We start from the raw sequence: 13,490 nt of genomic DNA on the forward strand, positions 1-13,490 counted from the left end.
AAATAAATATTTATTTAATTAGACTGGACAATTTTGGGTGTCTACAATAATATTTGGATTACGAAATTCTAACCGTTTGGATCATTCAATTGTTATTGTATCGATTTAATTTTTATTTCCTTGTTCCCCTGATCTATCTTTTGTTGTTTATTTTGAGAGAATCTAAATCAGAAAATACAAAAAAAAAATAGGTAATTCGAAGTTCTTTCAACTAGCAGGCCCCTTGACAGGTATAATCGCATCAGCCACTAAGCTTCCCATCACCGTCGAGACCCGAATATAGAGACCTTGGAGTAGTTAGTTTCCCAAAACCTACTACTATTCAGGAGAGGTGGTGAGTGTGTCAAAACACGTGTGTTGGAATCCAATAGTTTTAATTTTTAATTTAAGATAACTACATTAATATTTTAATTTTTTAAGATAAAATATTATTTTTGTCTTGAAAAATTCACTTAAAGCGTTCTTTAATGTAGTATTGTATTATATATATATATATATATATATATTAAACAGAGGAAGGAAAAACACAAAAATAATAACAGTGAAAAATAACTTTCAAGGGTGCATGAGTAGATGAGTTGTTGTGAAGGCAAGTCATGAGGCGTAGTGTTAGGCTAATTATCCCGATGCTATGCATCAACTCTAATTTGATTCTCACTGTTTACCATAAACCCTTTTAGAGTCAAATAAATTAATTTAATGAAAAAAATGGCGTAGTGCAGGTGGGAGCTAGGGTTTCACAGACCTCAAGATCGATGGTCGGGGTGTGGAAACAATGTTTGGCCATTCAGTAGGAGAAGTGGAAATCGATGGCTAGACAAGCACTGGAGACCTCATTTTCAAGCATGGAAGGCTCCAAGAAATATCTCCAACCGGAAAAAGGGTTTGCAGAGAAGTTATTCTCAAAAAATAGAGAATGCTAAAAGTAACCATTGGGGTTTTGCAGGCTTGAGATTTGATGGACATTTTGACTTCAGAAGGATAGAGAAGAAGTTTTGGAGAAAGAAGCAAGTTCAGGAAATGTATATCCTATTTTTGAGCACACCATAGTTGTGTCAATGACTATCAACAGTCAAGCCTGGAATGAGTCAGTGAATAATTTGAAGGAAAGATCTTTTTTCTTAAAATGGACTGGCCCCTGGCCGACCTTTAGATGAGTAAGAGAATGGTGTAATGCTCATTGGGGTAAGATGGACTTGAAAACTTTACCCAATGGTTTCTATCCGGTAACATGCCCAAATGTTAAGGATAAGGAATGGATCTTCAATAGCGGCCCATACATGATGGGAGGTAAGGGTTTCTACCTAAAAGAATGGATTCCAAATTTTAATCCAAAGGCAGAAGTCATTACAGAAACCCCAATATGGATTAGGCTCTATAATCTTCCCCATGAATATTGGAATATGGATAATTTGCGATATATAGGGAACAAATTGGGTACATTTGTAAAAGTGGATGAGGCGATTGAATCTAAGGACTATAGTATGTATGCTCAGTTGTGCATCTTATGCTAGATGAAACATCCCCTACCAAAAATCGTGGAACTTAGAACTGATGAAGGAATCTGGAAGTAGTCAGTTGAAGTGGAGGAGCATATAGATTTTTGTAAAAACTGCAAGGTGTGGGGCACCCTGAGAATGAATTTTGAATCCCAAAAAAAGGAAAAGGCCTGGAGAAAGATGCTCTGACTGACTTGTTGTTGGTAAAGGAGGACTTCTTTAGTGTTGAATATCTGGGTTTTTTACAAGCTATGTCTCATAGTAGAGATGTTTGTAGTAGGTGTGATCAAAGTATATTTGATCTGGCCCTCGGGTTTGATTCTCGGGCTTTCTCAAAGGAGGCAAAAATAAGTTCTGTTAGGTAGTACTAGATGAGGGAAACTAGGCATCCAAACCCCTCCAATCTAAGTGGTAGTGAGCTCCCTCAAGGTTTGTTTGTTACCAAAGTTGCCTTTTCAGGAGGTTTCGCATTGAAAGAAGATGCAGATGAACCATTACATGCTCAGAATAATGGTTTGTTTCCCCCCACAATGAAAATGCATGAAGAGTTTGATTCCATTGCACAGAGGATACCCAAATCGGTGGGGGTTACTCTAGACCCTCCCATTGGAAATACAGGCGATGTTTCAGACACCATCTTTAAAGATATTTAGATATCTCCTATCAAAAATTTGGAGAGCTCTTTTGAGGAGGAAAAAGAGGAAGACATCTCCTTAGTGTACCTAGATCAAGATTCTCACTCAGAGGAGGAAATGCTTGAAGGGGACGAGTTTGGTTTGTTAGCTAGCATGGGAATAATGGATATAAGATACTTGGATCAATCCTCGACTCTTATCGCCAAAAGAAAAATTGGTGAAAAAAAAGAAGGGGAAGGAAATCGGTTCATGTTCAACTGGAAATGGCTGGAAGTGTTGCTAGATAGAAAAAATTAAAATCGAGAAGAGGTTATGCCTCTTCCTGGGAGAAATTAGAGTCCTTTCATGGAATGTGAGGGGCTGCAATACCCCTGACAAGGTGTGTTTGGTAAAAATATGTTTTGATCAAATGAGAAGTGAAATAGTTCTTCTACAAGAATTAAAGCTCGAAGGTGATAGTGTTGGTAAACTTACTAGATGTTTCAAAGGTTTGAAGTGCTTGATGGTTGAGTTGATGGGCAATTCGAGGGGTCTTGGGGTGTTGTGGAAAGAATCGGTGGTTTCCATTAGCTTAATCAAAGAGGAGAGACATTGGCAGTGGGTTGAGGTATGGTCTATTTCTCTTCACTTTAGTTCTAATCTGATTAATGTTTATGGTCTAAATAACCTCAGGGAGTTGAAGATGGTCTGGGAATATTTATCGACCATCTTGGTGAATAATGGGGATAAGCTTTTTCTTCTCGGAGGTGATTTTAATGCAATTTTAAGACCCTCTAACAAGAGCTGGGGGATTGGCTAGAACAATTCGAAACATAAAGACTTTAGTGATTTTGTGTGTCTCAATGGTCTTGTGGAGGTCCCTTTTAAAAGGGGAGATTTTACCTAGAATAATCGTCATATTGGATTCTCATATATAGCAGAAAAATTGGATAGATTCTAGTTAGGGGGTGTTTGGGATAAGGATCAATGGCTCCTACAAGCTAAGATCCTTCCCATCACTGGCTTGGATCATTACCCAATATGTGCTAGCATTCATGAGGATGTGGTGCCTAAAAGATTCCCTTTTAAATTCAAAAAGATATGGTTGAGAGAAGAGGGTTTCTTGGAGATGGTAGTCGGATGGTGGTCTGATGCCCCTCAAAGGTCAAGCAACAAAGAATTCATTTTCTTCAAAAAGTTACAATTTATTAAGGAGAAACTAAAGCAGTGGAACAAAGAAGTTTTCAAGAACATTTTCATGGAAAAGCTCAGACTCGAAAATGCACTTGCTGAGCTTCATCAAAAGGTAATTGATGGTGGTATGGGTGAGGTGGAATTTAGCTTAGAGAAGGCTCTAAACAAAGATTATGCAGATAATTTGGCCAAGGAAGAAATATTTTGGAGACAGAAATCCAAGGACATGTGGTTGAAAGAAGGTGATCGAAACATGAAGTTCTTCCATTGCTCAGTCAAGGTTCACAGAGCAAACAATAAAATATTCTCTCTCCAAGATGATAATAGTGTGCTACTTAGGGAGAAAGAGGACGTCGGTGCAGAAGCGATTCACTTCTTCTCTGGCAATGCAAATTTTTTGGATCAGGATTATCTGAGTGATGGCATTTTAGATGTTATCCCACCCATTATTTCAGAGGCTCGGAATGCCTTTCTCACTAATAGGATTTCTTTGGATGAAGTTAGATAAGCTTTGTTTAGTATGGGGGCTGAAAAAGCACCAGGTTCAAATGGCTTTCCAGTGCTTTTTTCCAAAAGATGTGGGATTTCCTGGCTAATGATATTGTTGGCATTTGTATGAAGATTGCATTAATTATATGTTATGTTGTCATTGATGTCAATTATCTAGTAATGATATTGTTGATATTGTCTTGTAACTGGTAGGAAGAGATTTGCGAAGGACATTGTAAACCAGTATGTAAGTTTGTGAGTTGAACCGGTAACCAGTGTAAAAGGTTAAACCCTATCTAAGTAATTTAACTGATAAACCCTAACCGATTAAGGTTGTTGAATTGGTTATGTTGGTTTATGATCTCATGTTGAGCGGTAATGATGGTGACACATATGGTCATTGTATGACGACAAGTTCAAAATGTTTTGGCATGTTTGTTTGTCTAGGGAATGAGCAAAATGTATTACATGTAATGCAAAGCGCATGATGAGTTACTGAGCTCGATGAAGCAGTAATCAAGGAGCGGTTGATGTTTTCTTAATTGATGTGTTGAGATTGCTATGTGTAGACGTCTAAAAATGGTCAATGCTTGTGGAATCATAGTTTAACATTTGCGCATTGCCTTATTTTAGGGTTTTTGCGTCACATTAACATTTCTCCTATGATTCGCACTTGGTCTTTATCATTTGCGAGCATCGAGTCCTTCTTCTGCATTCTTCATTTATCTCACTTTCGAATTTGGTCTTGTTGATAACAATCTTCAGTCATGATTTTGGTCAATCTTATCCTGTCGCATCTATGTGCGTATTCATTTGTCATCATTTTGGACATCATCAATCCTAATTAGGGTTTTGTCCTCTTATTAATCTTGTCATCATGCAATCGATTTGTCATCAATTCTTGTCTTTTGATCAATTTGTCATCAATCTTGTCGTCTTGTGATCTATTTTGTCATCGATCCTTGTCTTCTTGTCAATTTTGTCATTTTGTGATCGATTTGTCATCGATCATCATCTTTCTCAATTTGGATCAATTAGTCATTGTTCCTCATCAATTGGCGCATTTATCAATCAAATCATTTGTCAGCATTGGTCATTTATCAATTCAAAATCATGATCGAATCGACGTCATTTATCTTTTGTCAGGACCTAATTGTCATCCTTGCATTTTCTAATTCATCTTTTAGGGTTTTATGATTTATTTATTTATCCTAGGTCTTCATGTCACAATTAAATGTTTAATTTAATTGGCTAACTAATCATTCTTCTTTTTGTGAATTAATTAATAAATGACAAATTATTAATTGATTTAGCTAATTTCTCCTAATTCCTAATTTCCTAGTTTTTCATCAATTTCTAAATTCCCTCTTCGTGAATTAATTAATAAATGAAAATTTATTAATTAATTCACTAAATTCCTAATTTCCTCATTTTCTAATTTCCTAATTCCTAATTTCCTCATTTTCTAATTTCCTAATTCCTAGTTTCCTCCTTTTCTAATTTCCTAATTCCTATTTTCCAATTTTTCTAATTTTCCTAATTTCTAATTCAATTTCTTCCTTTTTTTCTCCCAATTTCATGGGAATGACATTTCAATTTGTCATAATTTGTCATAATTTGTCATAATTTGTCATAATTGACAATCAATCAATTTTTGACATAGAAATTTGTCATAATTTTGTCATAAATTATCAATCAATCAATTTTGCATAGAAAGTGCAAATTTGTCATAAATTTGTCATAATTGACATTCTTGATTTGCAAAATTTCCATTTGAATATCTTCATGCTAATTTGATCATCTCTCTAATTTGTCTATAAATTGGATGATTTTCTTCAATCCCAACTAATCACATTTTTGAACAAATCACTTTTTCGAATCACTTTGTCGAATCAATCATGCTTCGAGTATTCTTGTGCTATTATCTTGTCTACTTGCTTTCATCTCATGTGTATGCACTTGTAGGTGAGATCCACAAACAAAGCTATTTGAAGAAGAAAGAAGGACAATCGAGCCACATGAAGGAGACATTCGGATCTGCATTTGGTTTGCTTAAGTTTTTAATCTTGAATGTTTTGTTTTCATATCTCTATTGGATGTAATTAGGATTGATCATTGCATTTGAGCTTTTGTGATTGAGCTATGACCAATTTCCTATTTGCTTTGATGATTTCCAATTTCCTGGCTACACTATGAAATCCAACGGTCATACTTGTACCGACTTGTTTGTAATCTCAGTGAGAGAATTAGGTTTTTTTTGTGTTACAGACCTAATTAATTTGTATTTAAGGTCGATGAAGTTGTTTTGTTTAGTGTTGGCAAGAGCTGGTAGAAATTAGTTGAGTGTGTGGTTGCCAAACCAGATAATGAGTCTGCAGTTTGAGTAAAGGCAGATAGGAGCTTAAAACAATTTGATCAAGAAAGTGTAGTGCTATTTAGGTAGATCAAGCAAACTCCTGTTGTTCTCTAACAATTACATCAGAATTGAAATCCCCTAAACGAGTAAGCTCTAACAAGCTTGGTTACTTATTAAATCCTCTAACAAGGTGATCCATTAGATTGGATTTTCAAATCCTCTACTGAGATTACTCCTTATAGGGTATTTGCTTCTAACAAGGCATTTGTAGTCAATCCCTTAACCAGGTGATTCCTAATAGGATCAGTTCTTAACAGGACTTTTATAAAAGCTTTAACAAGCTTGCCTCCTAATAGGGCGAACTTCAGAAGAGTTCAGATATTATCTTGTGAGTCCCATCTCACTATGTTTTTTACCTATTTGGGTTTCCACGTCAAAAATAATTGTGTCATGTGGTGAATTCTTTTGTGGTTATGCTCTTGTGGTTGTTTTGTTTAACTACTTAATTATTCTGATAAGGCATGATAACCATAAGCATTGAGAAATGGAATATGTTGACATATGATAAAACATTTGAATGTTTACAAGTTCAATGTTATTTACTGTTAAGTTGTTGTAATAGTCAACCAAATTTTCTTATGAGTATTTACAGTGGTATTTTAGTTGATAAGTTTACTTTGCATGATTGAGATTTAGATTGGGAAGTTTGCATCAGTTTTTCTATTTACTGATTCACCCCCCCTCTCTCAGTATTCTACCGGATACTTATTTTTTCATAATACCATCAATTGGTATCAGAGCATCTCAGGTCCTCTAAGGTCTAAGCCTAACCACTTGAGGAAAAGATCTGCTAGATCATGATGAAGAAGGAATGTGCAAAGTTCAACAGAGAAAACTATAGGATATGGAGAGATAGAATGAAAATTTACATCGAGTCCGAGAAGTCAGTATTGGGATCATGTAGATACTAATTATATTGCACCTACTGGGATTCTAACTAATGATCTAGAAGAAAGAACATCAAGAAAATAATCGAGCATTGGAGGCTATTATCAATTCCTTGTTTGATGTTGAGTATGTAGATGTTCATGGGCTTGAAACTGCATATGAGGTATGGAAAAAACTTGAAGAGATTTATAGCGGTGATGAACATGTCAAGACTTCTAAAGAGGAGAGTCTAAGAGGAAAGTTTGATGACATGAGGATGACTGAATGTGAGAATATCCAACAAGTATGGTCAAAGGATAAAAGAGATAGTCAGTGAAATTAAGAGTGCAGGAGGGAAAGTGGAAGATTCCACTGTGATCCGTAAGGTAATGAGAACCCTTCTACCAGTCTATGCTATCTGAGTTGTGGCTATTCAGGAGCTGAAGTTCATTGACAAAACTAAGGTAATTCTTGACTCCATCATTGGCAAGCTTACTACTTTTGAATTAAATGGTTATGGTAGTAGTGTACAAAAATCTAATCTACATTCAAAGCTTATGTTTCTAACCCATCTGTGAGAAAAAGTAGAGATACTAGTCATGGTTATGAATCCAGATCTAGGAGAGTTGCTGATGATGAAGACAGTTTAGTGGAGCTTGAAGCATTGTTGGCAAAATGGTTCCCTAGAGGTACTCATAAATATAGAGGTAAATTACCTTTATGTTAGGATTCCCATAGATACTGGGAGGGGGGGGGGGGTGAATCAGTATCTAATCGGTAATAATATTTTCTTAACTTAAAACATGTAGAGCATATTAATACTGTGTACCAGTAAACAGAAAGTAATGCAATAAATAGAGATAAAAACAACCACATGAACAACACACCATAACACAATATTTTAACGAGGAAACCCAGTGTGAGAAAAACCTCAGTGGGATTTGTGATCCACAATATTCACTTACTGGCCAATAAGAGAATATTACTACTACAAGAGGGGCTTGTACATGCAGGAAGGCCAAGTGCCTAGAGCTCACTGCTCAATTACAAAATGGGAAGTCTCACTGACTTACAAAATGGATTATACAAATCCAATGTCTTGTACTGCTTCAAAATAGCATCTACTATGCCAGATCCAGTACCGGTTTATAGCTCTGCTTCTTACATAAACCCTTAACCTATAATTTGCATAATAGGTCTGCCTTATTTCGTCTAATTACATTCCTCTATCTATTTCAAATGTTCTACAATGATCTCTCTTATATAAGAGTCATTTTACAACTTGCCAAGTCGACTTATAATGATTTTACAATAATAAACAAAATATATTAACAACAAAATTCATGTCGGCTTCTATGCCGGTATGCTTCCTTTCACTATCGATGTCGCTGGTTTATGTGCCGGTGTAGAATCTAACTTTGTTGGTGTTGGTAGATTGCCTTCCCGGTGACATAGGATTGTAAGGTTGCCATCAATGACAAAACCTTCAATCACCTTCAACGTCTCATTGGAGTGTGCATTTGCCAACAATCTCCCCCTTTGGCATTGATGGCAACACTCATGAGAAAAATTCAGAAGTGTATCCAAAAATTGAAGTCCAAAAATTATTACCAAAAATGTGTGCTCCCCCTGAGCAGATGATCCCTAAGTTATTGGATTTTTCTCATACCACTACTCCCCCTTTGGCATCAATCACAAAGGTTGTCAAAGTGTCCATAGAGTGTAGTTTCTTGTCTCAAATTTTGTAACCGGTTGGTTACTATCTGAAAAGGTTCTGCCAAAACCAAATTTAGGCTTTCAAGAAACTTTTTACTGTCTTTTATTGTTGCCTCTGTTCTTTGAACTGTACTGGTGAGGTGTTGCATTTTCTCTGCTAGTGTTTTCTGTCCTTGAACTAATGCATCAGATATTTCTTTCCTTAAACATGCGAGGTAGTCCAACTTTGGACTTAATCTCCATTTTAGATCCTTAGCCTTACTTTTTATTTTCTCCTTTTCTCTTTCTAGCTTTAGTAACTCTTCCTCAAAACCTGTTATCTTTTGCTCAAAAATTAATAATGAATCAGATGAATTAATAAAATTGTCAACTAGCTTATTAATTTCCTCATGTATCTTGCTCATTTTCTTGTCTATGTCAACTGTCAAAAAGTTTGTCTTACAAGTGTCTCTGTACAAATTTTTGAACTCTTTTAATGTGCTACAAAATTCTGATAGAAGTGTATCAAACTCCCTTGTACACTTCTTTATTTGTTCCTCAAAGAACTTCTGTTTTTCCTTTTCTAACCTCTCTTTGAATGCTTCTTCCTTTATTTGCTCAATTTTCAATGTCTTGTCAGTAATATACATGGACAAAGTGTCAAGTTGACTCAAGGAATCCTTATTATCTACATTGCATTTTGGAGCTATCATCTTCAAAATTGGAATTGTGTCATCTATAGCTTTATATGCCTATGAACTACAATATGTTATTTTCTTTAGAGAGTCTAAAAGAACTTCAGTTATATTTGTTTTCTTGAATCCTGCAGTTGAAGAGCCAATACTCTGAATTCCGCTGGTGGGAGCAATATCCTTGCTTACACTGACCTCTGGTAGGTCAGTCTGTGTTTCCATTTTTTTAAACAAGGGTTTGTCTTACTCAGTAGTTGCCGGTGGGACTGATTCTGTGTTAACATGTTCCAGTGTTGGAGCCTATTGTTCTGCTTGTTGCTCTGTTTGTTATTCTCTTTGTTGTTCTATGTTACTATCTGTCGATTTTCCTTCAGTGTTATCTGTGTTATCAATTACTGGTGGCTCACTAGCTTTATCTGTCTTACTAGTTGTCTCTTTATCTACTACAATTTTGACCTTCTAAGTATCAATATCTACTGTATATAATACCTTAGAATTAGGATTTGTATCCTCCTATGATATATCCATACTCTCATCAGCTGGTTGATCTTCAGTTGTGGTTACTGATGGAGTATTTAGAGGCAGTGGGGATAAGTTATCTCTTATTTTGATGCTTGGAGGTCCACCAACCTTTCCTTTTCCCTTATCCTTATCTTTCTAATATACCTTGATTGGTTTAGGGTTTCTATACTCTTCCTATTTTTCCTTCTCAACAAGGAATATATCCCATGCATTTCGAGTTTCCTCTACAACCTCATTTACTCTTCCAACCATTAGTGCTACATGCCAGTGTGCAGTTGAGAATACTGTCTGGTTAGCTTCTAAAATCATATCATCTATCTCCTTTGGTGAGTTAACAGGATAAACAACAAGTAGTTTTTTAATCTTTATTTTCTTGTCAAGCTCTATAACAGCTTGCCTTCTAGCTTCAAGTCTCTTAAATAGTTCTACCTGTACTTCATCTACAATTTTCATCAAAAATTTCTTGTAGATATCCAAGTATAGAATTACACTATTTTCAACTTTTTCCTTATCATCAACTGATAGGGAATCATATAATTTGTTGATGTTTTTCAGCTATCCTTCCTCTATTATTTCATCTAGCAGTTTGTCAATCGGAGCAATATTTTGTTGAGTCCTTTTATTTGGTGTTATCTTTTTCTTCTTTGGATTTATCTTCTTGACTGGGTGCCTTACTGCTTGTTGTTTTTGTCTGGTTCTTCTAGACAAAGGTGTGGATACCAGTGAAGGTTGTCTTTTCCTTACAACTCTTTTAAATTTAGTTGGCATGTCACTCTCTAAAGAAGTTGCTACAGGTGAAAGGTGAGTTTTAGGTGGTTGTGCTTGTAACTCATCTTCAGTGATACTGGTCTATTTTAGTACATCTTCTTTGATAGCCTTAGCCTGCCTTGAACCTCTCCTCACTGTTGCTTCTACTTTTTTCACTCTCTTCTTGGATTGAATTTGATTTTCAATGGTTTCAATACTGCCAAATACCTCTTCCTTAGGTTCATTTGGTGCTTCTAGAAGGGCTTTTGGATATGTTTCTATGATGTGATCATCTATCTCATAACCCATTTCAGTAACCCAAATTGTTCTTGGGATAACTACTTCCATCCAGATCTCATCCTTCTTGATGACAAAACATATCTCATCCTTGTATTTATTTACAATTTCCTGTGACAGTCTGACTCTATTTTTCATCCGGGCCTTCAATGCTAGAAAGTACTCATTGATATTCTTCTCTTTGTTTTCACCCATATTGTTCAATAAGTCAGATAACTGTTTCCCTACCGGTATGTCAAATCCAAGGTTCTTGTTGCCTATACCGGGCACCTATTTTGTTATATGTAGCATCAAACATACAAGTAGATTACTAAATCTGAATGTTCCTTTCTTGTCCTTCTTGATCTTTCCCAGATTGTCAATAAGTTCATCCTTTAACCACTCACATACATCAATTTTCACATTATCTTTAACCATATCATGAGCACTTTTTATGCATAAGCTGGAAACTGAGTTAAGTCTATTTGCATGAGTTGTTTTGTAACCTAGAATCATGCTAATGAATCTCACATTTATGTCAGTTACATCATTCACCCTTAAGGACCTTTTGTCAGATGTTGCACCTGTTAGGTTCATTACTAGGTCATTTGAGACCTTCTTTGTCTTGTCTGGTCTGTTACCAGTGGAAGGTAACCCTATTACAGCTTTCATAGCTTCCTTGGTAATTTTATGAACCAAATCTAGCCAAAAGAATGCACCATATACCCTGCTCAATACTATCCTAATAACTTCCTTAGGGAAATCCAGAATGCTGAGGATTTCAATGAATCCTAGGGTTTCAATAATTTTGTGTTCAGGTTTTACATTACTAGAATCATCACATATGACAGTCTTGTACATGTTTTTAATTTCTTCATCTCCTAATTCTTCTATGTGGCAATGAATATACATCCTAGGGTCTTTTGCAAAAACAACTCCTTTAGGGATTTGGGAAAATGTACCAATATTATCATCCTTTTTAGCTATCTCAGGAACTAGCTGAAATACGGGCCTAGGGCATTTGATTACCTTGACTACAGTAGGGTTTGCTATGAATTCAGGTACAGAAGAGGATGCCATGATTATAAATACCTTTTTCTTCCTTTGGAAAGATTGATTACTGAAATGCTTTGCCTCTTTGCTCAAAATGCCTTAGCTCTGGAAGTTTCACGCTCTTTGAATGTTTGAATGCTCAGTGAAGTGAAATGGATCCAAAAACACTAATTTATAATGTCAATCTACCAACTACCACATTTAATGCTTGTCGGTTAAGTAATCACTTAACTTTATCTATCGGTATAGAAGTAATTTCAACTTCTTAACATCAACTAAGGGAATAATAGCATATTTTTCATTTGATTACCAAACCCTCAAGGAAATTTTCTTTAGTTGGATGAAGAGTCTCCTGCCGGTGGAGTGTTGCTTGGTTCTACTAGTGGAGGAGTATTCCTATCAACATTCAATTCAGATTTCCTAATCCATTGTTTTAAAAATTCCTACTTTACTTCTTCAACCTTTTCTTTACCTTTCAAACTCAGACCTTTGTTGTCTGTCGGTGAGGACTTGCTTCTACAAAATTTAGCAATGTGCCCAATTTTGTTACATGTATAACAAGTCACATTATTTCTCTGAATAGCCTTTCCATAACCTATGTCATTTTGTGTTCTGCATTGATTAGATAGGTGTCCAAATCTCCCACAAACATAACATCTCACATTCATTATGCAATTCTCAGAATTATGACCAACTTTGTTGCATTTTGAACATTGACCGGTGGGTGCATTGGTATTCTGATTTGCTCTAGATCTACATTGATTTTCTCTATGACCATACTTGTTACAGTTAAAGCATTTGCCATTAAATTTATAAGCAATAGGTTGTCTTACTGGTTTGCTATGATCCTGTGTGTTTGCAATACCAGAGCTTTCACCAACTTCAAAGCCAATTCCACAAGTGTCACCTTTAGGTTTTTGATTCTTCAACAAGTCACCAAATTCTTCTAAGCTTTTCTTGAATTTTTCTTTATGTTGATTTGCAGCAGCCAGTTCTCCTTCCAAGATACCTTTTTGTCTCATGAGTTCATTTGAGTCATTTTGTGCATGCATTAGATCTGTCTTCAACATATCATTTTCATAACTGAGTCTTGTGTTTTCATTTGTAGCATCATTCAGTCTTCTAGTCAAGTCTTCTTCATTCTTCTTTCTATCTTCAATTTCTTTACAAAATCTCATTGTCATATCTTGCATCTCATTCTTTGTTTTCATGTTTTCTTGTTTCAACGCATTCATTAGATCACTAATAGTTTCTTTTTCATCATTCTCATTTTGCATCTTTTCACAGAGTTCTCTTCTCTTGTTTCTTGAAATAGTAAGATTTTCTTGAAGTGCTTGAATAATATCCTGAGCTGCTTTTCGGTCATCTTCAAGTTTGATATTTTTCAATTTTTCTCCATCATAGTCTGAGAGAGCTGCTTCAAGTT

Source organism: Cryptomeria japonica, chromosome 3 (genome assembly GCF_030272615.1).
Source record: "Cryptomeria japonica chromosome 3, Sugi_1.0, whole genome shotgun sequence".
Taxonomy (NCBI): Eukaryota; Viridiplantae; Streptophyta; class Pinopsida; order Cupressales; family Cupressaceae; genus Cryptomeria; species Cryptomeria japonica.